The sequence below is a fragment of the Tursiops truncatus genome, chromosome 10, assembly GCF_011762595.2.
Source record: "Tursiops truncatus isolate mTurTru1 chromosome 10, mTurTru1.mat.Y, whole genome shotgun sequence".
Lineage (NCBI taxonomy): Eukaryota > Metazoa > Chordata > Mammalia > Artiodactyla > Delphinidae > Tursiops > Tursiops truncatus.
In genome coordinates, this window is record NC_047043.1 from 49,774,480 (window position 1) to 49,802,232 (window position 27,753).

At 41.4% G+C, this 27,753-nt stretch overlaps 1 protein-coding gene across 1 annotated transcript in view; it reads right to left on the bottom strand.

Moving 5' to 3' along the window:
- GADL1 (glutamate decarboxylase like 1) overlaps positions 1 to 27,753 on the bottom strand; it is a 490,491-nt gene that overhangs the window by 371,082 nt on the left and 91,656 nt on the right. Inside the window, exon 2 of the mRNA XM_073810938.1 lies at positions 27,045 to 27,223. The gene's annotated coding sequence lies outside the window, so the exon portion shown is untranslated. The remainder of the gene's footprint in view (positions 1 to 27,044; positions 27,224 to 27,753) is intronic.

Consider the following 27,753-nt stretch of genomic DNA (forward strand, 5'->3'; position numbering starts at 1 on the left):
ACAACAAAGATATCCTTCCATGAAAATAGGTATAGACCTTTTTCTTTTTATGAGTTGTCTAATATCCTATGATGTAGATTTACCACAATATGCTTCGTCACTCCCCCAGTAAAGGGCATTTAGCTGTTTCCAGTTTTTTTGCTGCTATAAACACTATTGCAAGAAGCATTCTTCTCCATATATCTTTTCCCTCCGTATCTCACCCCACACAAAGATAAATTCTGGATAGATAAAAACAAACAAATGAACTTAAATGTAAGAGAAAAACAGAAAGTAGTAGAAAAATATAAGATGATGCTTTTATATTTTGAGGTGTAGATAGCCTTTATAAATATAACACAAAACCATCCCCTGGATAGTTTGATTTTATAGAACTTCTGGATAGATAAACATAATGCAAAGTTAAAGACAAACAGACTTGAAGCTAATGTTTGCAATGCATATTACAAACTAACAGCCAAAATACATTTATTTAAAGAGCTCCTATAATTTGATTTCTAAAATGAATGATTTAATAGAATTAGAGTAAAGAAGGTGAAATGGTAATTCACGAAAGAATAGGAATACAAATGAAAAACAAGACACTTGGTCTTACTGGTGATTAAGAAAATGCAATTTAAAACAATAAAATATAACGTTTAACAACTTTTCAAAACTTAAAGTATTGGTAACATTTATTGTTGGTGAGAACTTGGAAAAATAAACATTCCCATGCTTGCTGGAAGTGGGTAGCACTAGTACAATTTTTCTGCTGAATAACTCAGCACTGTCTACCAAGATATTATTTAACAACTCAGCAATTCAGTCCCGGGAATCCATCCTAAAGAAATACACTTACATGTGCATAGAAACAGACACATACTTACATGCACAGCATAATTATTGGAACATTATTTGTAGAGGCAAAAAAAAAAAAAAAAGAAAAAGAAATGAAACAACTTAATTGGCCATTAAGAAGGTTATTAAAATGAATGGTATAGATCTATACGGTCTAACTTGGACAAATGTCCACAATATATTTCTAGAGAAAAAAAATAAGCCATAAAAAATATGTGTAGCTTCATTCCATTTATCTAAAAAAAAATTTGCTTTTATGTGTTTGCATAACTGTAGAAAAATTCTAGAAGGCTATACGCCAAAGTTAACTTCTGCAGGAGAGGGGACATTGGATTAGAAGATAGAGAACTGGTCTTTCATGTTTCATACATTCTGTTCTTTTGAATTTGTTACAACAAGCAAATATACTTTTATGATTTAAATAATAAAGATTTAAAGAAGAGAAGTGATGTGTTTTTGTGTCTCGCACTCCTTAACAGGATGAGGTTTCCCTCAGGGTAAGCAGTTGTGGCTGGTGTGGGTTGAGGGTGGATGGCGGGGAGGGAGGCTTGATGGTAGTGTTTGTTGATCTCCATTGTGTAAATATCTCTACCACGTTCAATTACAAGTGACTCACAAAAATCCTGAATATTTAACATAATAGGTGTTCAATAAATCAATTTTTAAAATCAAGTGTTAAACAGAACTGAACTGCTGAGGTCCTGAATAAATTAACAAGTTAGGTCAGAAATTCCACTCTGGTGGAATGGAAGCATCCTGCTGGCTGGGCAAGTTTCAACCTACTTTGTTCACAGCACATCCATCTCTCTCCCCCAGCTCACCACTGAGAACTCACTGATCAAGTCTTCCTAGGCTGATGTGGTCTCCTTACAGTTTTGCAAGGTCAATTGATTTCACCAATTCTCTAAATGAAGCTTCACCTTTTAGAAATAGGTCAGGTGGTGGAAAGAAGTCTGCCAGGAAAGAGTTCCTTATTCATTACCAGCCCAGGCACCTCCAGACAACTGAATTCTGCAGATGGTGCACAGAGGGAGAGAACCTGGGTGAACTTTCAGCCTTTACAAAAATATTTCTCCAGATGGGAAGATGGGAGAGCTGTAGTGTAGCCCCATTTCCAAGTGCTTTTCTACAGTGCAGCAATTAACGAGGCACCTGGCAATTCACTCAGTTGGGAATTAAGAAGAATTCCTGCCCTCAAACTGTGTTCACAGTCTAGTAGCAGGAGAATCAGAGCAACATCGTAGAGTTAGTGCTGTGATGGTGGCCCACTATCAGCCTTTGCAGGAGCTATGAAAGTTGCCTTCCTTCTCTTCTCATGCCAGGTTCTACCCTGTACTTCAAGGGGTCTCATGTGGACACCCCACCAATGTGTTCAAACTTGATCCAGTATCACTTCCACACCAAGCAACCACCCCCTTGGTCATGCAGAACCAGACGTGCACACCAGCTAAACCACCTACCCTCTGGTGAAAAGAGTCTGGAGAAGGAAACCCTGCAGCACTTAGAAATAGGCAAAGGCCATTTGGGATAAGAATTTCAGGGTCCTGGCTATTCAGAGAATGATCTAGAAGCAGGGTCAGGACTCTTCACCTCACTGGGGGAGGAACACAGCCCATAAGGGGCCTGACAGGAGTCCTCAAAAGCACGGAAAACAGAGCAGGGGCTCCAGTGATGGGAATAGTTGGGGCTCAAGGAACAATTAACCCACTCTTGGCCAGTCAGGGAAGGCTTCCTGGAAGAGATGAGCCTAAACTGAGCTTTGACATGGGCATAAAGTTTAGCCCATCAGAGAACAGGGAGGAGACTCCAGGCACAGGAACAATGTGTAACAGGACCTTAAGAGCCGAGAATTACTCACAAGAGCTGACGGTAAATTGTTCCTGAGAGTCTGTGCCTTTTTGTTTCCCCAAATCAGAGCGATGCTGCCACCCTTCACCCTCAAGCCCTGAGAAAAGGGATTGGCAATTTAGTGGGATCCACTCACAGAAGAGTGATTTCGTTCTCTAAACAGCTAGCTGGAGCCCAAATTCTGAAGCAAGGGAGGGTGATTCTCTATTTGCCACACTGACCAGTCTTGCCCCTAACCCATCCCAAACTCTTGCCTCTCCTCCCTCCACCCCCTCCACAGTTCACTGCTCTCTCAGGAGATATACCAAGACAGACAGGACTGGAAAAGGAATTAACGCCAAGGTGTAAATTGGGGTAACGAGTCAGCAGATAACCTATTTGCACTGAGTGACACACATCACTTCTGCTTACAGCCCATTGTCCATATGAAGTCACATGCCCACAACTCATTGCAAGGGACTCTAGGAGATCTCAATGAGCACATGGAATGTCTGATAAGCACCACTATCTCTGCCACATGTGGCCTTGCCCATGCGTAACTGTATGACCTTGGAAAAGGTACTGAAATGTTCTATGCCTTATTATACCCTCCATGGTGAAGCAGGAATAACAATAGTCTCTGACTCCAGGATTGTGGTCCTAAGAACTGATAATATGCTTTTAAATCACAATGCCAGGCACATAGTGAGCATTCAGCAGAAGTCAGTCATCGCTTTTTTTATTACTGATTATATTATCGTGAGAAAAATGCTTTGTCTTTCTGGGTCTATGCTCCCTCATCTGCAAGCCAGCCATGCCAGTAACACTGATTAGGGTAACTATTCAATTAACTGGCACAATACATAAAAAGATCATAGCACTGTGCCCAACGTACAATAAGCACTTAATAAAAGTTATTTCCCCTCAGTGTATGTAATCATGAATTGATAATTCTCTTCAGATCAGGGTGCAAATGACTTATTTGTGGATTTAATAGGTTGCAATAGTATTTAAGATGCTGGCCAATGGAAACCCAAATACAGAATATTTCAAAACAGAAGTGATTTTAGAGATTTTCTATTTTCCAGAGGCAGTTTAGCACCCAGAGATACAGTATATAATGTGCTATATGGTTCTGTGGACAACTTAGTTATGTTTGGAACTACATTTCCCAGAATTCCTTTTCTTAGATGGTCTGGGTTAGAGTTGCCAAAAGTGAAGTTGTCTGAGATTTGGACATGGACATGGAGCAGCAGCCACTATCCTCTGAAGGTCAGTGTTGGTGGTAGGTCTGAGGGGTGGACACCGAGGTGCTGTTGGGTTCACTTTGTCCGTGACTTCCCTGCCATACGTCCAATTTTCCTGTCCTACCGCTGGTCCTGGTGAGCCGTGCGGAGCCCAGGCCCACAGCCAGGAACTCATAAAGTGACAGTCATGGAGAGCTGACCCTCTGCGAACTTCTACATCAGCTCCCTTCGCGGCCCCACTGCAGCAGCTGGAGTGTGTCGTAGCTTCAGATTTTCCTGAAGGTTCTGCTCATCCACCCCCACCAGAGCTGCTTAGTGACCTGTTATGGGCTGAATTATGTCCCCACAAAATTCATTTGTGTAAGTCCTAACTCCAGGACCTCAGAATGTGACTGTATTTGGAGATGGGGCCTTTAAAGAGGTGATTAAGGTAAAATGAGGTCATATGGGTGGGCCTTAATCCAATATGACCAGTGTCCTTATAAAAAGAGGAAATTAGGACACAGACACACAGACGAAAGACCATGTGAGGACACCAGGGGAAGATGGCCATCTGCAAGCCAAAGTGAGAGGCCTTAGAAGAAACCAACCCAGATGACACCTTGATCTTGGACTTCTAAGCCTGAAATTGTGAGAAAATACATATATAATTTTAACCAGCAAGTCTACTTTGTTATGGCAGCCCTAACTAACAAATACATGACCTTTCTCTGATTCCTCAACTTCTATCTGTGGATCCTTATTCTTCCAGCTCTTCTCACATCTGGGTGAAGTCTAATTCTTGTAATTAATTCCTTATTCTATAGTTCTCATGGTGCTTTTGCTTCCTTGATTGAACCCAGACTGATACATGTAAGGATTGAGAACATGGACTCTAGAGCCAGCCTCTTTGGACAGAAATCTCATCTAATTTTACTCTGTGTGATCTTTGGGCTATTACTTAACTTCTCTGTGTCCCAGTTGCCTTTATCTGGAAAATGGGATGATAATAGTACCTTCCCTCTGCTCCCTTGCAGAGTTGGATTAACTGAGCTACTACGAAGAGATTTAGTACATTCCTACACACAGATAACACTCAATAAATGTTGGTTAGTATTATGATTGATTATTATTTGCTGCCAACCCAAGAACTAAAAGACTGATTCACAAGTATCCCTTTCTCTGCCCTTACTCCTTATATGCATGTCTACATTCCCTTCTAGACTGTAATGTCCTGAAGAAGGATATCATAATTTGTCTTTGCTTTCCTCCTCCTGAAACTTCCATTCTCATGTAGGAAGAGGCTTATACTGTCTGGATGCTGGTCAAGTGAGAATTAGAGTTTCATTTGGTCTAAGGAAGGCTTAAGGTCTATGGAATCCAGCCTCCAAGATGGCTCTTGTGAATCTTGCCTCCTGGTACTCACACTTTGTAGAGCCCCCTCCCACATTAAGTGAGGCTGACCTGTGCAACCTATAGGACATTGGGAAAATGGTGAATGTGACTTCCAAGGCTAGGTCATAAAAGAAAGTGAGCCTTCTGCCACACTCTACTGGATCATTGTAGGGGAAGCCAGCCACCATGTCATAAGGAAACTCAGGCAGCCTTATGAAGAAGCCCATATGATGGGGAAGTGATCCCTCTTCCCAACAAGAGCCCTAACTTGCCAGGCATGTGAGGCACCATCTTGGAAGCAATCCTCCAGCCCCAGTCAAGCCTTCAGAAGACCACAGTCATGGTGGAAATTCTGATTGTAGTATCTCATGAGAGACCCCAACAGAGACTGTTCAGATAAGGCACCCCTAATTCCTAACCCAAAGAAATCATACGAGGTGATAAATATTTATCGCGATTTGTTATACAGAAATAGAAAAGTAATACACCACCTAGAAGAAAACTGGCCCCAAAATATACTTTATTTCATCAACTGCAATGGTAAGAATCATTGGTATTATATATCAAGCACTAATTATCTCTTAGGTGTTATGCTGAATACTCTGTGAGCATTACCTTGTTTAATCCTTAAAACCACCCTATCTGATGAATGATAGAATTAGGTTTGTACTATTATTGGTCTCATTTTTAATGAGGCCTAAAAAGGCAACCAAATTTGCTCAAAATCAAACAGCTAGTTGGCGATGCAGACTCACTGCACACGTCCAGATCCCCAGTGTTAGGTTCTCTTCACTGATACCCTATTACGTCTGTTTGGCAGAGCTCACCAAGATCTCATACAGGGTATTGGTTTCCTTAAAATTCAGGGGAATGAAATCTCTGGGCTGTGAACACCCCCTCCCCCTCCCTCAAGCACCTCCAGACACGGATAACGAATGCAAGCTCTCCACTTCCTACAGTCCGGTGCAGTCGTCACTGGAGGTGGGAGGGCAACTAACTAGTGCTGTTAACACATTCTCTAACACCATACACAAAAATAAACTCAAAATGGATTAAAGACCTAAATGTAAGACTGGATACTATAAAACTCTTAGAGGAAAATATAGGCAGAACACTCTTTGACATAAATCACAGCAATATCTTTTTAGATCCACCTCTTAGAGCAATGAAAATAAAAACAAAAATAAACAAATGGGACTTAATTAAACTTAAAAGCTTTTGCACAGCAAAGGAAACCATAAACAAAACGAAAAGATAACCCACAAAGTGGGAGAAAATATTTACAAAGTGACCAACAAGGGATTAATCTCCAAAATATACAAACAGCTCATATAGCTTAATATCAAAAAAACAACCCAATCAAAAAATGGGCAGAAGACCTAAAAAGGCACTTCTCCAAAGAAGGCACACAGATGGCCAACAGACACATGAAAAAATGCTCAATACCAGTAATTATTAGAGAAATGCAAATCAAAACTACAATGAGGTATCACCTCCCACCAGTCAGAATGGCCATCATCAAAAATCTACAAACAATAAATGCTGGAGAGGGTGTGGAGAAAAGGGAACCCTCCTACACTGTCGGTGGGAATGTAAATTGGGACAGCCATTAAGGAGAACAGTATGGAGGTTCCTTAAAAAACTAAAAATAGAACTACCATATGATCCAGCAATCCCACTCTTGAGCATATATCTGGAGAAAACCATAATTTGAAAAGATATATGCACCCCAATGTTCACTGCAGCACTATTTACCATAGCCAAGACATGGAAACAACCTAAATGTCCATCGACAGAGGAATGGATAAAGAAGATGTGGCACATATATACAATGGAATCTCAGCCATAAAAAAGAATGAAATAGGGCTTCCCTGGTGGCGCAGTGGTTGAGAGTCCGCCTGCTGATGCAGGGGACACGGGTTCGTGCCCCGGTCCGGGAAGATCCCACATGCCGCGGAGCGGCTGGGCCCGTGAGCCATGGCCACTGAGCCTGCGCGTCCAGAGCCTGTGCTCCGCAACGGGAGAGGCCACAGCAGAGAGAGGCCTGCGTACCGCAAAAAAAAAAAGAACGAAATAATGCCATGTGCAGCAACATGGATGGATTCAGAGATGATCATACTAAGTGAAGTAAGTCAGACAAAGACAGAGAAATATCATATGATATCACATGTGGAACCTAAAAAAAGGATACAAATAAACTTATGTATAAAACAGAAACAGACTTCGAAAACAAACTTATGGTTACCAAAGGGGAAAGGTGGGGAGAGGGATAAATTAGGAGGTTGGGATTGACATATATACACTACTATATATAAAATAGATAACCAACAAGGACCTACTGTATAGCACAGGGAACTCTACTCAGTATTCTATAATAAACTATTTAGGAAAAGAATGTATAAAAAGAATGGATATATGTATTGATATATGTATAACTGAATAACTTTATACCTGAAACTAACACAACATTGTAAATCAACTATACTCTAATATAAAATAGAAATTAAATTAAAACAAAAAACATGCCCCTAGGTAACTGCAATTGAACTGTCCACATTCCTTCCCTGCCACTGCACTCTGATTTCCCTCCTGGCTTACTCAGTTTTTTTTCTGCTGGGGGAGGGGCTAGAGGATGCTTTAACAGCAATTTCACACTTCATTGTGAAAACCTGTCCTGCTCCTCAGTGAAGGATATAGCAAAGAAAATAATTAGCTCAAAAGATTATAGATCTTATTATGAGAACCAGTTGCTTCCAGTTTTTAAAGTAACTTATATTCTCTTTGGCCCTTTCTATGTGTAAGCACTTGGTCTGGCTTGGATTTCTTGCTGGTGTAGTTTTTGCTTGCTTAAACAATTCCATTTTCCATGTATCATAAGCCAATGACTTCCTATTAGTAAACTTCCTCAACCACAAAATGTCTACTTAATCAAGATGTGTTCTCACAGCATGGTGCTTAAGTCCTATAGTACATCATATAAAAGAGTGGAGACCTTTTTAGAATTCTACTTAATTTGCTAGGAGACCAACAAATCTTTGTTGTTTTCTCTCAAATTATAAATTCAATACAGAGTTGGTTGACATACAACTATTTCATAAGTCCTGCCAACTAAAAAATGTCACTTGATATCCAGTTCTGCAAGGATTGAGTCCTTAGCCACAGCAGACCCTGATCTACAACACACCCTGAGAGGAGTTCGGGACGGAGGTCACGATGAGGCACTCTGTGCGCTGGGAAAACTGGCAGAACAGGCCTTCAGATAGTCAGATATTTTCAGGAGAAAATGTTATGAACCCCAATTCTTGCATCTTCCCATACTGAGAAAAGCACTGAGGGGCTTCCCTGGTGGTGAAGTGGTTAAGAATCCGCCTGCCAATGCAGGGGTCACGGGTTCAAGCCCTGGTCCAGTAAGATCCCACATGCCGTGGAGCAACTAAGCCCGTGCGACACAACTACTGAGCCCGTGCTCTAGAGCCCGCGAGCCACAACTACTTAAGCCCGCGCGCCTAGAGCCCATGCTCCGCAACAAGAGAAGCCACCACAGTGAGAACCCCACGCACTGCAATGAAAAGTAGCCCCCGCTCACCGCAACTAGAGAAAGCCCAAGCACAGCAACGAAGACCCAACTCAGCCAAAAATAATAAATAAATTTTACAAAAAGAAAGAAAAGCACTGAAACTACTAACTAAGACATCTGTTCCTTGTGACCAGCAGCAACCCTCCACCAAGATGTGTGGTTGGTTGCACGTACTCCTTCACCAAAACCACATATATACTGACACCTCCCCCCCACCTCACCCTCAGAACAGTTCCTCAGAGCTATCTGAGAGGCTGACTTCCAGACTATAGTCCTTAGTAAGACAATGAATAAACTTTACTCACAGTTTCTACATGGTGTTGTTGGTTTTTTTCAGTCAACAACGCTTAATACATAAAATGTAACTTCCCCAATCTCCTGCCCTACAGATTATCACTGTAAACAAATCAGAGTATATACATTCAACTTTGTTTTTCTACACATATGCTAGAATATTTTATTTTCATTTTCTTCTTTAAAAAACAAAAATTATACATACTGCTCCCCCATTCACTTTTTCTCTTGGCAGTATCCCTTGGAAGTATTACATCTTAGAAAGATGTTTTTACATTAGTATTGATGGGGTTGGGGGCAGGCCACCCCAAGATGTGCTACTCTGACAAATGGACTATTTTGAGCTGAAAACAATCAAGGCTCAAAAGACTCAGGAAGAACCTTTGAACTTCCCCCTTACTGCCTAAAAGAATTTAAAATAGGAGGCTTGTCCCAGAAGTGGCTATCATCATAGTTAGCTACAGTGAAGTATTAAGTGTTGTAGAAAGGGAGGAACCTAGCAAAGCCCATTTGACCAAAGTCCTCTCTGTGTCCCGTTTTTTGGATGGGCCAGCAACATTTGTTTACCAAACATTAACTCTTTACCTTCCTGTGAATTATCTTACTTCCCTTTGAAGTCTCAGACCCCTATTTCTCCTCTTTAGTCCAGAATAATATATATACACCTCATCTTGCCTGGCTGTCTTTGCAATTTTTCATTCTTATGTGAATTCTAAGTGCACATAATAAATCTAATTTTTTTTCCTGTTCATCTGCCTTACGTCATTTTCAATTGCCAGCCAAAAGAACTAAGAGAGGAAGGAGGGGGATATTCCCCTCCCTGGAAGTATGCATAGATTCTCATTCTTTTGAACAGTTACTGACATACCATAATATGATTAATTAGTCTCATATTCAAGGACTTTTGGGTTGCTCTCTTTCTTTTTCCAATGGCAATCTATGTGGAAATGACCATTCTTATACATGTGTCTTATACACTCATAGGAGTGTTTCTAGAGGATAAATTCCTATAAAGGAAAATTTTGAGACAGGATTTGTGAGCGGTACCAGTTTACATTGCCACCAACAGCGTCTGAAGCTGCCTGTTCCTCTATACTTCATCAATATTGGACATTATCCTTTATTCTTTCCTCTTTGCATTATGCCTGACTCATTATAATCAACACTGGTGAGAATAACAATAGTTTCTTTTCCTCCTTTACAGGTGGATTGAAAAGGAAATTCCCTAAGTGGTAAATAGGAGATTAAGTTTGCCCAGAAGTAATTAGCATTTATACAGTGCTCATTCTCAGAACTAATTCCCATTTACTCACACAAACAGGAATTCACATTGGGGAGAATTTTGCATGCCCTTCCTCGGAACTTGTGTTCTGTTCTTGGCCTAACCTGGTGACCTAGAACCAGGAAGTTCTCCTGAAGATGGATTAAATTGGGGGTGTTTAAGAATCACTTGAGAGGACTTTGGAAAAAATGGGTATTTCTAGCCCTCCTATTTCCCATTTTGATTCAAGAGGCCCTGGGTGGGACATTTTTGTGTCTTTTGGAGTGGGAAAAGCTGAGGTAATCATCCTGCTAAGTTTGGCACACTAACATTACTACTCCACATAGGGCCACTTCCTTGTTTTATTCAGTGACTCTCTTTCATCCCCATCATCATCTCCAACTGCCCTACCCTCTACAAGCAACCATTCCAATGTATTGGATATATTTTCTAGAATTTTATAGTACCTTTGGGAAATATGTAGTGTGGTTTTATGTGAATGTATATATTAATTATATATAAATACATATTAGATAAAAATAATATTTTATATATGTATAATAAAAAAAGAATTAAGTGGCTTCCCTGGTGGCGCAGTGGTTGAGAGTCTGCCTGCCGATGCAGGGGACACGGGTTCGTGCCCCGGTCTGGGAGGATCCCACATGCCGCGGAGTGGCTGGGCTCGTGAGCCATGGCCGCTGAGCCTGCGTGTCCGGAGCCTGTGCTCCACAACGGGAGAGGCCACAACAGTGAGAGGCCCGCATACCACTCTCACTCCTAACTGCAGATTAAGATACCCTCCTGCACCACCATCACCTTCTGCTTAGGCATTCCCCCAGCGATGGACAGGGAGGTTGTGTCCAACTCCACCTGCTGCTACTGCAAACCAGGCTGCAGTGATCAACCATATATATAAGTCCTGAGTGGGAACTTCTCTGGGTTTTATGCCCAGGAATTTGATTGTTAGGATTAGGCAGTTGTTTTAACTTCTTATGAGAGTTTTCAAAAGTACAGAAAATGATATAATGAGCCTCCATATGCCCATCTGCCTGAATTTTGAATTATCACTATTTCACTGTACTTTAACTCTTTCTTTTATTGTAGTATTTTAGAGAAAAATCCGTGACATTGTACCATTTTACTCTAAATATTTCCATATGCACTTCTAACACTTAACATATTTTACATAACCCCAATGTCAATATCACATCTAAAATATTAAAAATATTTCCTTGATATCATCTTCTTTAAAGTTTTTAAAGCTTTATTCAGGAATAACTGACAAATAAAATTGTATGTATTTAGAGTGTAAAACGTGATGGTTTGCTATATATATATATATATATATATATATATATGCACTGTGAAATAATTATCAAATTAAATTAATTATCACAACCATCACCATATAGCTAACACTGTTGAAGTACTTCTTCCTTACCTGTAGGTTTATTTTTTTTAGCTTTATTGAGGTATAACTGATAAAGTTGTAATACATTTAAGTGTACAATGTGATGATTTGACACAAGTTTACACTAAAAAGAGTCCCACCACCAAGTTAATTAACACATCTGTTACCTCACATGTTTACTTTTTTTCTTTTTGGTGAGAATACTTAAGTTCTACTTTCTTTGCAAATTTCAACTATACACTACAGTGCTATGTCAACTATGGTCACCATGTTATACATTAGATCTTCAGACCTTATTCATCTTATAACTGAAAGTTTGTAGTACAACTTACCAACTTTTCCCTATTTTCTATAACCTCCAGTCCCTAGAAACCACCATTCTACTGTTTCTGAGTTCAACTTTTTTTTTTTAATTTTTTGAGTCCACATATGATACCAAGCAGGGCCCTGTGGGGATCCTGGGCACAAAGACTTTCTGTGTCCCCCATTTCTTGGATTACAGGAAATAGCCTTCATTCAGCCTCCATAACCTTCCCTGAGTTCCAATGGGCAGATTCAAGCAGTTGTTAATTAGGGAAGGGAGGGGATTGGAGACAAGGGAGAAACAAACAGTCAAGAGAAACAATAGTGCAGCCTTGGGGCAAGGTTCTGGTTCCCCATCAATGGATACACACAACAATATCTTTGAGCTGTTTTGCAGATACTGAAACCCCCTCCAAATGGGAGAAGTCAAGGATTAAATGGTATGCTACCCACAAGCACACAGACCCCAGACCAGCTGGAACCTGAAGGTTGATGATGCTGACACCTACTTAGCTCACCACCAACCTATAAGAAGAATGTCCACGAGCTGATCACGCCCTCTTTGAACAATTACTATAAAACTTCTCACTATCCTTGCCAACTGGGGACACAGTTTTTTGAGGCAGTAGCCCACTGTGTCCCCCTTTGTCTGGCAAAGCAATAAAGCTATCCTTCTCTACTTCACCCAAAACTCTGTCTCTGAGATTCGATTAGGTACCGGTGTACAGAGAAGCTGAGCTTTCGGCATCAATTTTGGCACCCAACGTGGGGCCACATGGGACCATCCCAGGTAGGGGGGTCCCTTGGCTTGATCGGATGCTCCGAGGTTTTCTCCACACCAGCCTCTTTCAAGAGAGCAGAGGGTTGGAGAACTCCTTTAGAGGCCAGATCGCCTGGGACCCTTGCCTGGAAAGGCCAAGCCCCAGTCATACCCTGTCCGCCATCCTGGCAGCTGGAACTCTGAGGCAGGAGCAGACGGCCGAAGAGGGACCACCCTAGCAGCTGCCAAGGCCATCTTTGTCTAGAGGACGTTCCTCTCTTCCTCCTGCCTGCACTGCCCTGGACTTCCTACTTCAAGGAATTATTTTGGGGAAGCAGAAAAGTAGTGTTCGGAAAACCGCAAAACCTCTGCGGGCATTTTGGTGAGCACCCCGGTGTGCACACTGAGGTTGCTCAACTTGATCCGTTTGGGGAACCTCTGGTTCCCGTTCGGGGATTTTTCCATTAGGAAGGTCCCATTTGTAAGGCACCGCTTGGACCAAGGCCACTGGCTTAGTGGGAGCTGGAAGCCAGTTTGAGCCTTGGGCTGTTTGTTTTTTTGTGTGTGTGTGGCTTCTGTTTGGCTGGCAAGGATTCTGGTTTTGCTTTCCATTTTGTGCGTATGGCTGTTTAATTCAGCATCACATATAAATGATACTATGCAGTATTTGCCTTTCTCTGTCTAGACTATTTCACTTAGCATAATGCCCTCAAGGTTCATCCATGTTGTCACAAATGGCAGGATTTCCTTCTTTCTCATGGCTGAATAATACTGATTGACTATATCTACCACATTTTCTTTATTCAGTTCATCCAATGATAAACATGTTGGTTGTTTTCAACACCCTGGCTATTGTGCATAATGCTGCAATGAACATGGGAGTACAGATACTTCTTTGACCTCTGACATAGTGATTTCAATTCCTTTGGATATATACCTAGAAGTGGAATTGCTGGATCATATGGTAGTTCTATTTTTGATTTTTTGAGAGTCCTCCATACTGTTTTCCATAGAGGCTACACCAGTTTATATTCCCACCAACAGTGTACAAGGGTTCCCTTTTCTCCACATCCTTGCCAGCATTTATCTCTCATCTTTTTGATAATAGACATCTTAACAGGTGTAAGGTGATAATGAGGAAACTGAACACCCAGGTCAGGGTATTATGTGGAAGAAACAGGAGAAAAGACCAAAAAGACAAAGAGGTGCCCAGAGATATATTCTGCTGCTTCCCAAGTTTGCCTTGATTCAGTTTCGCTGGAATATACTTTGTACCATGAACAATTAAGGTTAAAGTATATTATTATATCCAAACTGAGTGTCTGGTCTCAAAGGAGCTTTGTATTGTAAAAATAAAAATAAGATAAACAAGTACATATTGGAAACTTTCCAGTACCAGCATAGATAAGAAAAACACAGCAACAAGGAATATTTTTCTAAATCACCTCTCACAACTTTTAATAATTTGTCTTCTTTAATTTTTGAGGCTTGAAGTTAGCATAAGTACAAAGCTGAATGCTGTCTCTACTCTTTACTGTGTGATCTTGGATAAGTCACTTTAACTCTGATTCCCAGCTTCCTCATCTGTAAAATCTGAGTGATAATACCTACTTCTCATGATTGTTGTTTAGGGATTCACTTATTCCTCTAAAAACATTAATTCAGTGCTGAAGGGAATCAGAATATACCACTTCAAAATATGCCACTTTGGCATGTGGATCATTTTGAGCTCAAGACAATTGAGAACAGATGCAGAAAGAAACCTTCTCAGAGCTTCCCTTGTCTGACTAAAAGCAGAAACTTCTGAGAAATTAGAACTGCCATAAATTGCCTCTCCAGGGGAGTTGCATGGCCATAAAGAAGATGAGAAATTGAGCACCAAGATGAATCTGCTGTAACAAATGTTACTAAAATAAACCTTATCTTCCATTAGTTTCCCCATACATAAATACATTCCCATAATTTATCACTCCTAGAAGCCCAAACTTCCCCTTCCCCTTATCTTGTCACTTCTCCACAATTTATCACCTTTTGTTAAAATGGAATATAAGCTTCTAATCTAACCATTTCTTTGGCTTTTCACTTCTTTTTTGTGGAACCCTGTGCACATATTGTAAAACTGAATAAAATTTGTATGCTTTTTCTCCTGTTAAGCTGTCTTTTGTAAGTTTAATTTGCAAGCCCCAGTCACTTAACCTGAGAGAGCAGAGGAAAAGTTTTTTCCTCCTCTACAATAACTGTACTATAACTGAATGTCAGATACTGGTAGGGACTCAGGATACAGGATGAATCCGGTTATATTTCCTTCCTTTCAGGAACGGACCTGTTGAATACAGGATTGCTTGGACTGAGTCTTAAAAGATGATTCAAAATTCAGTGGACAGAAATCAGGGGCTGGGGTAGAGGGCCATCCATGTGGAGGGCTCTGCTTAACCAAAGACTGACATAAGCAGCAGACATGAGCATTAAATGAGCTAATAGTACCTGAGTACTCAATAGGTGCTCAATAAATGTTCATTTTTGTGTTTTCTGCATTCTTCTCTGGCAATAACCCAACTGATGCCATAGGTATTCATTTTAAAAATTAAGGAAGTGCTATAAGTGCTTAGCTACTCCAAGTTCAGTCTGTGGACCAGAAGCCTTGGTATCACCCGGGAGCAGGTTAAGAATGTAGCATCTCAGGTCCCAGCCCAGACCTGCTGTATCAAAATCTACCTTTTAACTAGATCCCCAGATGATCTGTATGCGCATTAAGGTTTGAGAAGCACTGACAGGGGATAAGGAAGGGAATAATTGTACTGACAGATGAAAGGGAGATTCCAGAAAGCAGAGAACTTCAAGAAAAGCTCCTCAAATGCAATGGCTGCAACAGCATCAGGTGAGGGTAGGGTCTGCAAGTGATCTGGGATGGTTGATACTTCCAGGCATCCTTCATCTTGAGCAATGATCCCTTCTACTAAGTAGCCCATTCTCACCCTTTCAGTCCTATTCTCAACCCGTCTCCCTCTTCTGACAATGTCTTCTTGCAATTTAGGAAGCACAGCTTAGATGCAAATAACAAGAGGCTCAAATAATGCCAGGCCTTCTTTAAACAAGATCGGTCAGCCCTCGCCAGCAGCTGAGAAGTGTGCAATGAAATTCCCTAGTTGAGACAGCCGGATTCCTTTTGCCACTTCTAAGCACCATGGCAGCTTAGAACAAGCAGAGCTGAGCCCCGGTTTTCATGCAAGGAAACTGCTAGGACTTACAGCCTGAGAGGGTTTGAGTGAGGCAGACGGAAACAGACAGAGGCAGACTTCACTTGCCACAGGGCTAAGGCAATGCAAGGAATTGGTGCCTACCCAGCCCTGGGCTTGGCAAATGTCCATTGGTTCTACACCAGATTTCTGTCTCTTTTTACTGTATTCCACTCTTCCCCATCCCTCATTTGTACTAGTTAACAATTAGGTAAATAATTAGATAGATAAAGTTGGCAAGAAAAAAACTTCTTTTCTCACTTATGTTTAATAATTAGGGGCATGCAAATTAAACACAAAAGACACATTAACCCAAGAAAAGACAAAGATTATTCACATAAGTACATGGGAGCTTCCAGAAAATGTGGCTCAAAGAAGAAGTTAGAATTTGGGGCTTATATACCATCTTACCAGGAGAAGAGGAGGGGGAGAAAGGGCACTTAGGAGAAAATGAATGACTTTGGGGAAAGAAAAACAGTACTCTAGGAGAGTAGATGGGGAGGTATGATGGTTTCGTAACAATGTTTGCTTTTGCAATTCCTCATCCCAATGCCAGCTTCTCATTTTCCCCAGTATAGGAAACCTCCTTAGAAGGGGGATTTATGGCAATTGAATTCTTTTGTAAGATTCTACTTTTAGACAAATAAAGGGGAGTGGGGTTCAGACAGACCCTCCTCTGCATCTGTTGATTCTCAAATGTCTGTCTTCAGCTCAAAGTAATTTTATGCCACATTTGGCATAATTTCCTTCAGTAATTAGGAAAATAAAGGGATATAAAGAAAAACACACATGCTATCTCTGTATCACATGCAGGTGCGCACACACGTACCACCAACTGGAAATAACTGCTAACCTTTTATTATGATTTGTTTTTTAATCTCCTTTCTTTTCACTTTTTGGCACAGGGTTGGGGTCACGCTATATACAGTATACAGTTTTGCTTGCTTTTTCTACTTCACATTTTCAGCTTAGTATTGGAGAAGTATATACAAGAAAAACTTTAAAATTTAATTTAAAAATTATGAAATCTTTCAAATGTAAAGTTCAGAAAATAATATAACAACCATCCATGAATCTACCACCAGTATTTAAGAGACATGACTATTTTGCTATATTTGCTTTGGATTACTCTGGAAAAAATGTCACAAATGCACTTAATGTCTCCTGCCAAACCCTACCACCCACACCTTTCCAGAGGTCACCACCATCCTGAGACTGGTATGTTCCATTCTCAGGCTTATTTTTTATTTTTATTTTTTTTGCGATATGCGGCCCTCTCACTGTTGCGGCCTCTCCCGTTGCGGAGCACAGGCTCACGGGCCCAGCAGCTCCGCGGCATGTGGGATCTTCCCAGACCAGGGCACGAACCCGTGTCCCCTGCATCAGCAAGCGGACTCTCAACCACTGCGCCATCAGGGAAGCCCTCTCAGGCTTATTTTTAACTGTTGCCAATAAAATATATCAATGTTTCTTGGGGTTTTAAATTTCACACAAATGGTATTATGTTGCGAAAAGTTATCCTTTTGCAATTTGCTTTCTATCAGTCAATATTAGGTCACCTTGATGAAGATATTCTTTTTTCCATTTAATTGTACTAATGGAAAACAGGTACCCATTGTTCTGTTAGAAAATGTTTCAGTTTTGCAAAGGCCCAGAGCTTAGAGCTGATGGCAGATGGAGCTAGATGGTACCTCCCTTCCGTTCCTTTTTTTTTTTTTTTTTTTTGCGGTATGCGGGCCTCTCATTGCTCTCATTGTTGTGGCCTCTCCCGCCGCGGAGCACAGGCCCCAGACGCGCAGGCCCAGCCGCCATGGCTCACAGGCCCAGCCGCTCCACGGCATGCGGGATCCTCCCAGACCGGGGCACGAACCCGTATCCCCTGCATCGGCAGGCGGACTCTCAACCACTGCGCCACCAGGGAAGCCCTCCATTCCTTTTTGAATCTATTCACTGTCGGGGGACTCAAGGAGCATTCTGGGAGAAATGTGAGCAAGCTCAAGGCCCCCTTCCTGTTAAGTGTCAAGGTGTATAGACACATTGAATGTGGCACTGGCAGAGATCAGGTGGCAGGAACTATCAACAGAGAATTCTGAAGTACTCATCATAACCATGGGGAATCTAAACTGAGACTCAGATTCCAAAGCAAGCCTATTTCTAGGCATAGACTAGAGAATATTTGGTTATGAACACTTTGTGTGAGAATGTGGGGCCCAAACTTCACCTGATCTAGCTGCCCTGGCTCATGGGCAGGAAAAGGAGGAAGGGCTGGGGCAGGTGGGGCTGTTTGTGTGTACACATGGCAAGAACCAGTCCTGTGAGCAAATCTGTTTGATCGCCCTGTACAGTGGTGACTCTATAATGCGGAGACCTTGTCTCCTGTGGCCAGATGCAGTGTGTGATGCGCTGCAGCAGACACCACCTCAAAGGGCAGCTGAGAGCAGTGTTAGAGGCAGATGTGCTAGAACTTCTACTTTTCCTCTGCAAGGTGGTGGTGCTGAGCTTTTGCTGTCCTTGGACTTGCCTAGGGAATGTGATCTGAGATAGTGAAGAATGGACTTTTCTTAATCAGATCCCATTGGTTCTGTGCCAATACATTTAACATTTAATGAAACGTGACCCATCTACACATTCTCCAGAAACCACGTGCAAGCATGGTCATAGCAGCACTGTTCCCATCACCCCCAACTGAAATCACTGCCACATCCTTCAACAGTAAATAGGTGAATAAATGGTAAACAATTTACAGGATAAAATTTTCTACACCCATGGGAATGAGCAATCCACAGTAAAGATGAACCTCACAAATACAATGCTGAATAAAAGAGACCACATACAAAGGAGCACAAATTGTAAGATTCCGTTTATATGAAGTTCAAAGACAGGCGAAATTAATCTGTGCTGTTATAAGTTGGATTGTGGTTGCTCTTGGCATGGGGTAATGAGTGAAAGCGAACCAAAGTGGACTTCTGGGGCCCTGGTGATGTTTTCTTTCTTGATTTGGGTACTAGTTAAAAGGGTACATTTCTGTTTGTGAAAATTCCTCAAGATTTACGCTTATGCCCAATTTTCTGTATGTATATCATAATTTCAAGGAAAGTTTTTAAAAAGCGATTTTATTTTTTTCTTTAAGCTGATGAAGTGAGGCTTACACATGGATGATTATCAAAGCCTTAACTTTATCATTCACCTCCCATGGCCACTGGTTGAAGGTCAAGACACACTTTCATCCCTCTACCTGAAACAGCCCAGTCTAATGATCTAGCCATCTTCCAAGTGTCCTCCCAAAGACAGCGTTGTGCCCTGACTTCTCCACACCCCTTCTCTGCACTTCTATGAAAAAATGCTAGAAATCTGTGAAAAGAGAAGAGGGAAGAGTTCTCAATCCCCAGGACAGGACGATGGGGATAAATTGATGATCGGAGGGCAGATGGTGCCCACCACGCAAACATTTGCAGGAGAGGGGAGGCCCAGCTCCGACCTTGCAGCATCTATATTTACCAACCTAAGATTTGCCTCATTCAAGTTTCAGTGAGCATTTTAAGCCCTCATGTTGTCACAAGAGAGAAGCATCAAACGAGGAATCCTCTCAGTCTTAAGGCCTTGCTTGCCACTGGACACTGTGAGCTCCATGCAGGCTTTTAATTTTCTGCATTTTAACCCTGGTTCTTGCCTCTAACGTCTCTCCTTGTGTGGTTTTTTTTAGGCAGTGTCTTTATTTTTATTTTTTATTTTTTTTTCTTTTGCGGTACGCAGGCCTCTCACTGCTGCGGCCTCTCCCGTTGCGGAGCACAGGCTCCGGACACGCAGGCTCAGCGGCCATGGCTCACGGGCCCAGCCGCTCTGCGGCATGTGGGATCTTCCCGGACCGGGCACGAACCCCTGTCCCCTGCATCGGCAGGCAGACTCTCAACCACTGCGCCACCAGGGAAGCCCTAGGCAGTGTCTTTAGATCACTTAATTCTGTTTCAAACATTTGCCTCTGTCATACCAACAAGTCTGAATTTGCCTATTAGATTCCTGTTGGCTAAATCTCTTTCCTGTCAATCCCTCACTAAAAGACTGCAGTACAAGTTGAAAGGATTCCCCTGAATGTATAGGGAGATATTTCCTTCCCTGTGAGCCGTGTGTCCAGTGGCAGTGCCACCTCTTCCAGGTGGTTTGTGAACTTCGAAACTTTCTAAATGTAAAATGTACTGAGATCTGGGCTTCCCTGGTCGCGCAGTGGTTGAGAGTCTGCCTGCTGATGCAGGGGACACGGGTTCGTGCCCCGGTCCGGGGGGATCCTGCGTGCCGCGGAGCGGCTGGGCCCATGAGCCATGGCCACTGAGCCTGCGCATCCGGAGCCTGTGCTCCACAACAGGAGAGGCCACAGCAGTGAGAGGCCCGCGTACCGCAAAAAAAAAAAAAAAAAAGTGTACTGAGATCCAAAGATGATACATTACTGGAAAAACTAAGCCCTAGTAATTCCCTTTGTCCTTTGTATGGCATCTCCATTATTACATTGTTCCCACACAGCACCTGACATATTAACACGTTCTCAATATATGAGGAGGAAGGAAGGAGAAAGATGAAAGAGAAATATGAGACGATTATCTTATTATAGTCCAGAGGTCTTTTAGTCTTTTTTCACATTTCAAAATCAACTAGTTTGGCAAGATACACTGTCAAATAATTATTCTAAGGTTTAAAAAAAGTTGTAAAACCCTTTAAAAAAGGGTTTTAAAAAAAGTTGTAACCTCTTCTTGGATATTCATAATGCACACAAGAATACTAAAGCTGCTGGAAGTTCTACAACAGAGAAACATGTCTGATTGGGGTTCCTGCAGAGTATTACATGGAATCCTTTTAGGATCTTCTGTTAGATCTTTTAGTATCATCCAGCCACATCCTACAGGACCAGTGTTCTTCAGAGCATCCTCTGGCAAATGCACCTTTAACTCAACCAGATATGATTCAAAGACTGTCAGTCTGAATTGTTCCCATGCAAAGAGTTTCTGAACCTGTAGTTATCACCACCATGAACTCCTGAGACTGCACCAAAGGCACTCTGATTAAACACCTGCTCGTGTGAAGGCAAGAACACATGACTCTATTGTACTACACATACTGTGCATTCTACACAGACTCTGAGCCTGAGTTGGAAGGAGGCGACTGAGTCTCAGGGGTTTCAGATAAAGTGACTGTAGGCAGTATGGCTGTAACAACCGGGTGAGAAATGGCACACTCTGGAGGTCTTTACAAATGAGTCAGATGACTGAAAGACAGATTTATATGTGTCACCTAATCCTGGCATTCAGTTTCATTCTGTATGGTTAATTTCAGGCAGCAAAACAAAGCAGATTACCTCTCCAAATTCAATTGCAGACAGCCATGCTTAACAAGGGGGAAGAAAGCAAGTGTCTATTGAGACCAAAGTTTGCAGATGTCAATCAGCCAATGATAAAAGCAATCTGATCCTGTCCTGTATGGAAAATAATGGAAAGTTGGTCTAGTTGTGGTATCTCTCATGCCAATAAGAGGGAGGTAGGATGTGACCTCTCATGCAGACATATTTTTTTTTTTTTGTCACCAGATGGATACTCTACCAATAATTTCAGTGTGGGGATGCACTGACATCTAGTGGACACACAGGTGGTTGACATTTTGGCCATAAATGGTACTACTGTAGGAATTAGTAAACTACATAGTAATGGTATTTGAGAAAATTTAGTTCAAATAAAATTTAAAGTAGGAATATAGATTTTCTTTTTTACCATGGTTGAAGCCAGTTAATTAAATTTGTATGTAAATTAATATTACATTTTTTTTTTGACTTGTGAATTTGTTTTTATTTTTATTGGGCTATAGGGGATGGGCTGGGAAATATCTCTGTAAGTTATGCCCTACTAGGGAAATGTCCATTCTGATTTTCCTGGGACAGCTTTCGGAGCTTTTTCTTTTTCTTGGAGCTGCTGCTCTTGCTGGCAGCAGCCTCTTCAGGTCCACTGCTGAGAGGCTCCTCCTTGGAAGAGAATTTCCTCTTTTTCTTGGGGACCCTCTTGTTTCCTGACTCTTCAGGGTCACTATCTGGTTCCTCTTTGGGGAAAGATTTCTTCCTCTTGGTAAGACTTCCACTGCCAGCGGTCTCTTCAAGATCACTAACCAGCTCCTCCTTGGAAAAAGATTTCTTTTTTTTGGGTTTGGAGGAGACAGATGGGCGTCTTCCATTCCATTCTCCTGAGGAGCCTCCTGGGGCTTCTGCTTTTGCTTCTTTTTGGGTCTTGCACTTGTCTCCTCACATTCCTCCGGGGTACTACTGCTGTTTTCTGAAGACACCAGGGCAATTACAGCCAGCCTTTTCTTTTCCTTCTTCAAGCGTTTCTTCTGTTTCTCCAGCTTCCTAGTAATCTCAGCAGCCGCTTCCTCTGCCTGAACCATTGCCTCCTTCATGACATCCAGATTCTTTCATGGAATCTCTCCAGTCTCATAGAAGGACAGCCGCTCCTCAACTTGTTCTTGAAGCTTCTCCCCAAATACACTGGTAGGTACCTCAGAGAAGCAATCAATTTGTGAGGCAATACTGCATTTGTTTGCCAGGTATCGGGAGATGCGGCCTTTGTTCTTGGCAGCTGCTTGGCCAATGAAGGTAGAGTGGAAAATGAGTCCATATTTTGGGGTGTTACCCCTTGTCTTCAGGGCTCTGGAAAGTTGGTCCCTGTGCTGGGCCCAGGGAGTCACTCAGACACCAGGACTGAATATTACATTTTGAAGACTTTTTCTTATTAACAATACCATCCCTCTGTCTTGTGAAATACTGGTGGATGGTTGGATGACTACCAGAATTAACAAGTTTACACGTAGGTAAAGACAGATAACAGAACACCAGAGATACCCAAAAGAAGGCATGAAGTGCTGTCCCTTTTGTTTTTGGAAAAGAAATATTTTATCTAATTATCAAACACAATTGAGTTAGTAGGTTCCAGCCACCTTCCAGTAAGGAATTTGAGAATTTTAGAAGTTTGGTCAAAAAACTGCAAAGCTGAATACAATTATGCCAGATGCTACTCTGGTAGGGGGAAGAGGGCATTTCAAGTCCAAAGAAAAGGCCTGTGTGTCCAGTTTTCCTTGAATCACTGATCAAGAGAGTCTTTGAAATAAATCTTATTTAACTAGTTCACTGAATGATACATTGTGGGAAGTAATTAGTGTTAAGATGTGAGGAGAAAAATAGACAACATCTGTCTCTTTGACTCTTGGATTGTGAAACAACTGAGAAATGGACTCACGGCGTAAATCAAACCAAGATTTAAGAACATAAATCCAACAAAGATTTAAGAACATAAATCCTACTCTGGGTAAAGCAGATTGAAGAATGCTGCTCAAACTGTGCCTAACATAGATTCTTCTAATATTGCCATTTCCTCCTGTATTAAATTTATACTGATACAATTACAGTGCTTCTGTCTACTTCCTGTCTAGTTTCTACTTTTTCCAAAACTGTATGGGTTACTCACAATTTCCTGTATCTGTTCTTCCTTAATATACAATGATAAGACAAGCATTATCCAAAATTTGGAAATAAGGTAAAGAGTATGACTTTTCAATGGGATGTCTTTTCAATGTCATATTATAATTTTGTTTATTAGGCCTACACAAGGAACTTTTTAATCTCCTAAGAGAATATACCTGTATTTGACTTACAATTTATTATTTGAATAGAGCTCAACTACTGTGAAGCTACATGTTAATTTGTACAGTTCTTTACTGAGAGGCTAAATATACAAATGGGCAGTAGCCAGACCGTGTATAAAAACAGAACTCTGACCCACAACTTACAGGAACCAGCCCAGGAAACCAATCCATCATCTCTAGTAACCAGCCCTGGAAGCCATATAGCTGTAGATTGGACCTGTAAGAAGTAAGACCTCTATCTCTAGTACTAATCCAGGAAGCCAAACAATAATCTCTGTAACAATCAGTCCAAAATGGCTAAGACTGGATCAATAATTGACAGCTTTCTAATTTTTTTTTTTTTTTTTTTTGCGGTACGCGGGCCTCTCACCGCTGTGGCCTCTCCCATTGCGGAGCACAGGCTCCAGATGCGCGGGCTCAGCGGCCATGGCTCACGGGCCCAGCCATTCCGTGGCATGTGGGATCTTCCCGGACCGGGGCACGAACCCGTGTCCCCTGCATCGGCAGGCGGACTCTCAACCACTGCGCCACCAGGGAAGCCCAACAGCTTTCTAATTTTTATCCCTGCTTCCAACTTAAGAACAACCAGAGAAAGCCAAATATAAACCCAACCAATCACACAGGATGTCCTGCTTCTATTCAGCTCACCTGTGGCTTCCCCATGCCAACAGCCTCTGTCAGGGCACACCCAAAGCTTCCCCTTTTTTCCACTATAAAGCTTTTCTCCTCCTCTTCTGCCTGCCATTGAGTCTCTTCCAAAATGCAAGTGATAATGGCTGACTCCCTTGCTATAGCAAGCAAACAATAACCTTTGCTTGTCTGGTTGATCTTCATTCATTTCCACAGTCCAGTATAAAACAAAACCTCAAAGGTTAATGTTTCCTTTCCCTGTAGAGCATTAACCAGTTTTGTATGTAGCCTAGCAACCTTCTTTTAACAATCTTTTGCTTAATGTACAGAAATAACTGTACCTTATATGCTCTTGGAACCAGTTTTCCTATCTTATTTGTTCCCTCATTAATGAATTGACTAAACTGTTGACATGTGTTCATTCTATATTTGTATGGGAATGATGTTTTTAAGTTTTTGAAAATTACACATTGACCAGAGAAAAGAAACAGAATGCCTATAAACATCTAAGGAGAAATTCAAATCTGTATTATATTAAAGCTGTACTAAAAGAGGAAGCAGCATACTTACTAGGTCTATAGGATGTCTTCAATTTATTTTAATATTGTGAAATAGCTGCCCTAGATATTTGTTGAAGAGATTTGCCAAAGTTACTCAGCTCATGGACTACTTGGAATTACACAGCTCTGAGTGACCCAACTTGAAACTTACATTAGTCAGTTTTTCCTGTGTAACAACCCTCCAAATTCTACTTTCAGAAACATTTATTTTTCTCAGTCAAAGGTGTGCAAGTTGGCTACAGTGGCTCTGCCTCAGAAGTGAGTAGGTTCAGATCTGCTCCACCTTTGGACTGAAGGCTATTTGGGACAAATTCTTCCTATAGTGATGACAAAAGAGCAAAACAACAAGCTCAACCATGCAAGCAACCTCATCTCATGTCATCCAAGTCACCTAGCAGAGCCCAAGTTAAGGGTGGGGGCAGGGCATATACTCCTCCCGCAGTAGTAAGCACTGTGAAGTCTCAGGTCAAAGATCGAGGATGTATTCACCCCTGACAGGGAGGCAGTAATCTCATCTAATCTGTGGCAAAAGCAAAGCAAACTACAGAGGAAGGAAGAGCTCGGCTGACCAGTTTTCAGAAGGACTGGCATCCGGTCGCAGACCAGATGTGGAAGATGGCAAGTGAGGAACAGTACTCACTTCCCTGAGTGACACACCCTGAGCTGGTGTAATCAGTTCTTGGAGATCTTCAGAACGCTTTGACAGAGTGAAAGTCACAATTCCAGAAGCGACCTGCAGGTAAGTATGAATCAAGCTTTTAAGCCTGTGTCAGCTCTGTGATGTGATTCTCAGGAATGATCAGGCGTTCACCCAGTTGTGCTCCAGTTCCCAGAGGCATCGACTGAACTGGAAGTAAACCATGCCCTGCAAGCAGAGCCGGAGGCTTTGGGAATAGAGGACAAATATAGTCTGAATACACAAAATAAATATTATATACTAAATAAAATAAAAATAAAATAAAAATCTTATTGGGCAGCCAAATTCTGAGTAATGTTCATAAAACTGATGAAATTAAAGCTAAAGTCTAACATCATTGATATGCCTATTTGTATACATCCCAGGTTTGTCAAGAATTATTCTCTCTTAAAATATCAATAGCTCATTGATTGTGATAGATGGCTTATTAGGCATAAGTTTTATTTTTATATGAATAAATTTGATGAAATGTTGAAAATGCTCTTACATAAATAATAAAATCTGTATTTCAACTATCAAATAAGCTATGATCACTACCTTTTCCCTTGTAGCTTACCCAATGTCAGTGTCCAGTTATAGGGCCAACTGCCAAAAAAGTTTAGATGCCTAAGAGAAAAATGCTTCACTTTGCCACCGAAGTTGATTTTTTCACTCTGTTATTTTTGTTAGATTGTCTCTTACACATGTAGTTTTAGTTCACTCGTTTTCAGTGCTACATTGCATTTCATTGTCTGTGTATTCTGGCTTTTAAATTCATTCTTTTATTAATAGTTATTTAAAGTTATTACTTCAGTTTGCCATACCAAAATATTCTTTTTCCTTACCTTATCATTTATCCTTACACATATCCTCACGTCACTCCCTCAGGGACACATATCATGGTTGGAGTTTAGCACCAAATAGTTGCACATAATGTAAAGAAGGGCCTGCTGGGGTGATGTGCTGCCTCTCCAAGATTATTCAGGTAAGAGAAATATTTAAGATGCTCTAGACTGGACCAGGCTTGGTGGATTTTGACTAGCTTGTTCATGCATCTGTGGCCAGTTAATGGGAGGCTGACTGGTTCAAGATGGTCTCACACTTCTGGAGGTTAGGGTTGCTGTTGGCCTGTTGGCTGGGGCAAAGGGCAGCTGGGCACATGTCCCTTATCCTCCAACTGGCTCCAAAAGCAGGGTACCAAGATGGAACCAAAGCTCCCAAGGCCTTTTAAGTACAGGTATAGGCTATACATCACCTCTTCCACATTTTATTGGCCAGCCAGCTCCTGTTCAAGGGCAATATTCCAGCTATCTATATTTCTATATAACAAACCACCTCAAAAGTTACTAGTTTAAAACAACAATCATTTATTTTGCTCACCACTCTGTCATTTGGTCAAGGCCCAGTGGGGACAATTCATCTCTGCTCCACCAGATGTCAGCTGGACTAAGGCTGGAGGATCCACTTCCAAGATGGCTCTGTCACATGGCTGGCAAACTCCTCTCCAGGTGAGACTCTCAGGGGGCAGGTTACATTTCTTACATCATGGGAGATGGATCCTTAGAGACAGGAAATGGAAGCTGCTAGTTTCTTTTTTCTTTTTTTTTTTGCCACACCCAAGGAGTATTTAATAAAGAAAAATATATAAAAAGGATTATATACCATGAGGAGGTGTGATTTATATCACATTTAAGAAAACACTGGCTAACCCCAAATCATGAAGATTTACTCATGTTTTCATCTAAAAGTTTTATAGTTTTAGCTCTTACATTTAGGTTTTTATGATCATTTTGAGCTAATTTTTATGTGTGGTATCCTTATGCTACAAAATTTGTGTAATTTTGTAGCTTTAAAATCTGGGAAGTATGAGTCTTCCAACTTTGGGTTTTGAGGTTTTTTTTTTCAAAATTGTTTTGGCAATTCTGAATCCTTGAATTTTCATATAAGTTTTAGGATCAGTTTGTTGAATTATGAAAAAAAATAGCTGGAATTTTGTTGACTCTGTAGATCTGGGGAGTACTGCCATCTTAACAATATTAAGTCTCCTGATCCATGAACACTGAATGTCTTTCTGTTTATTTAGATATTC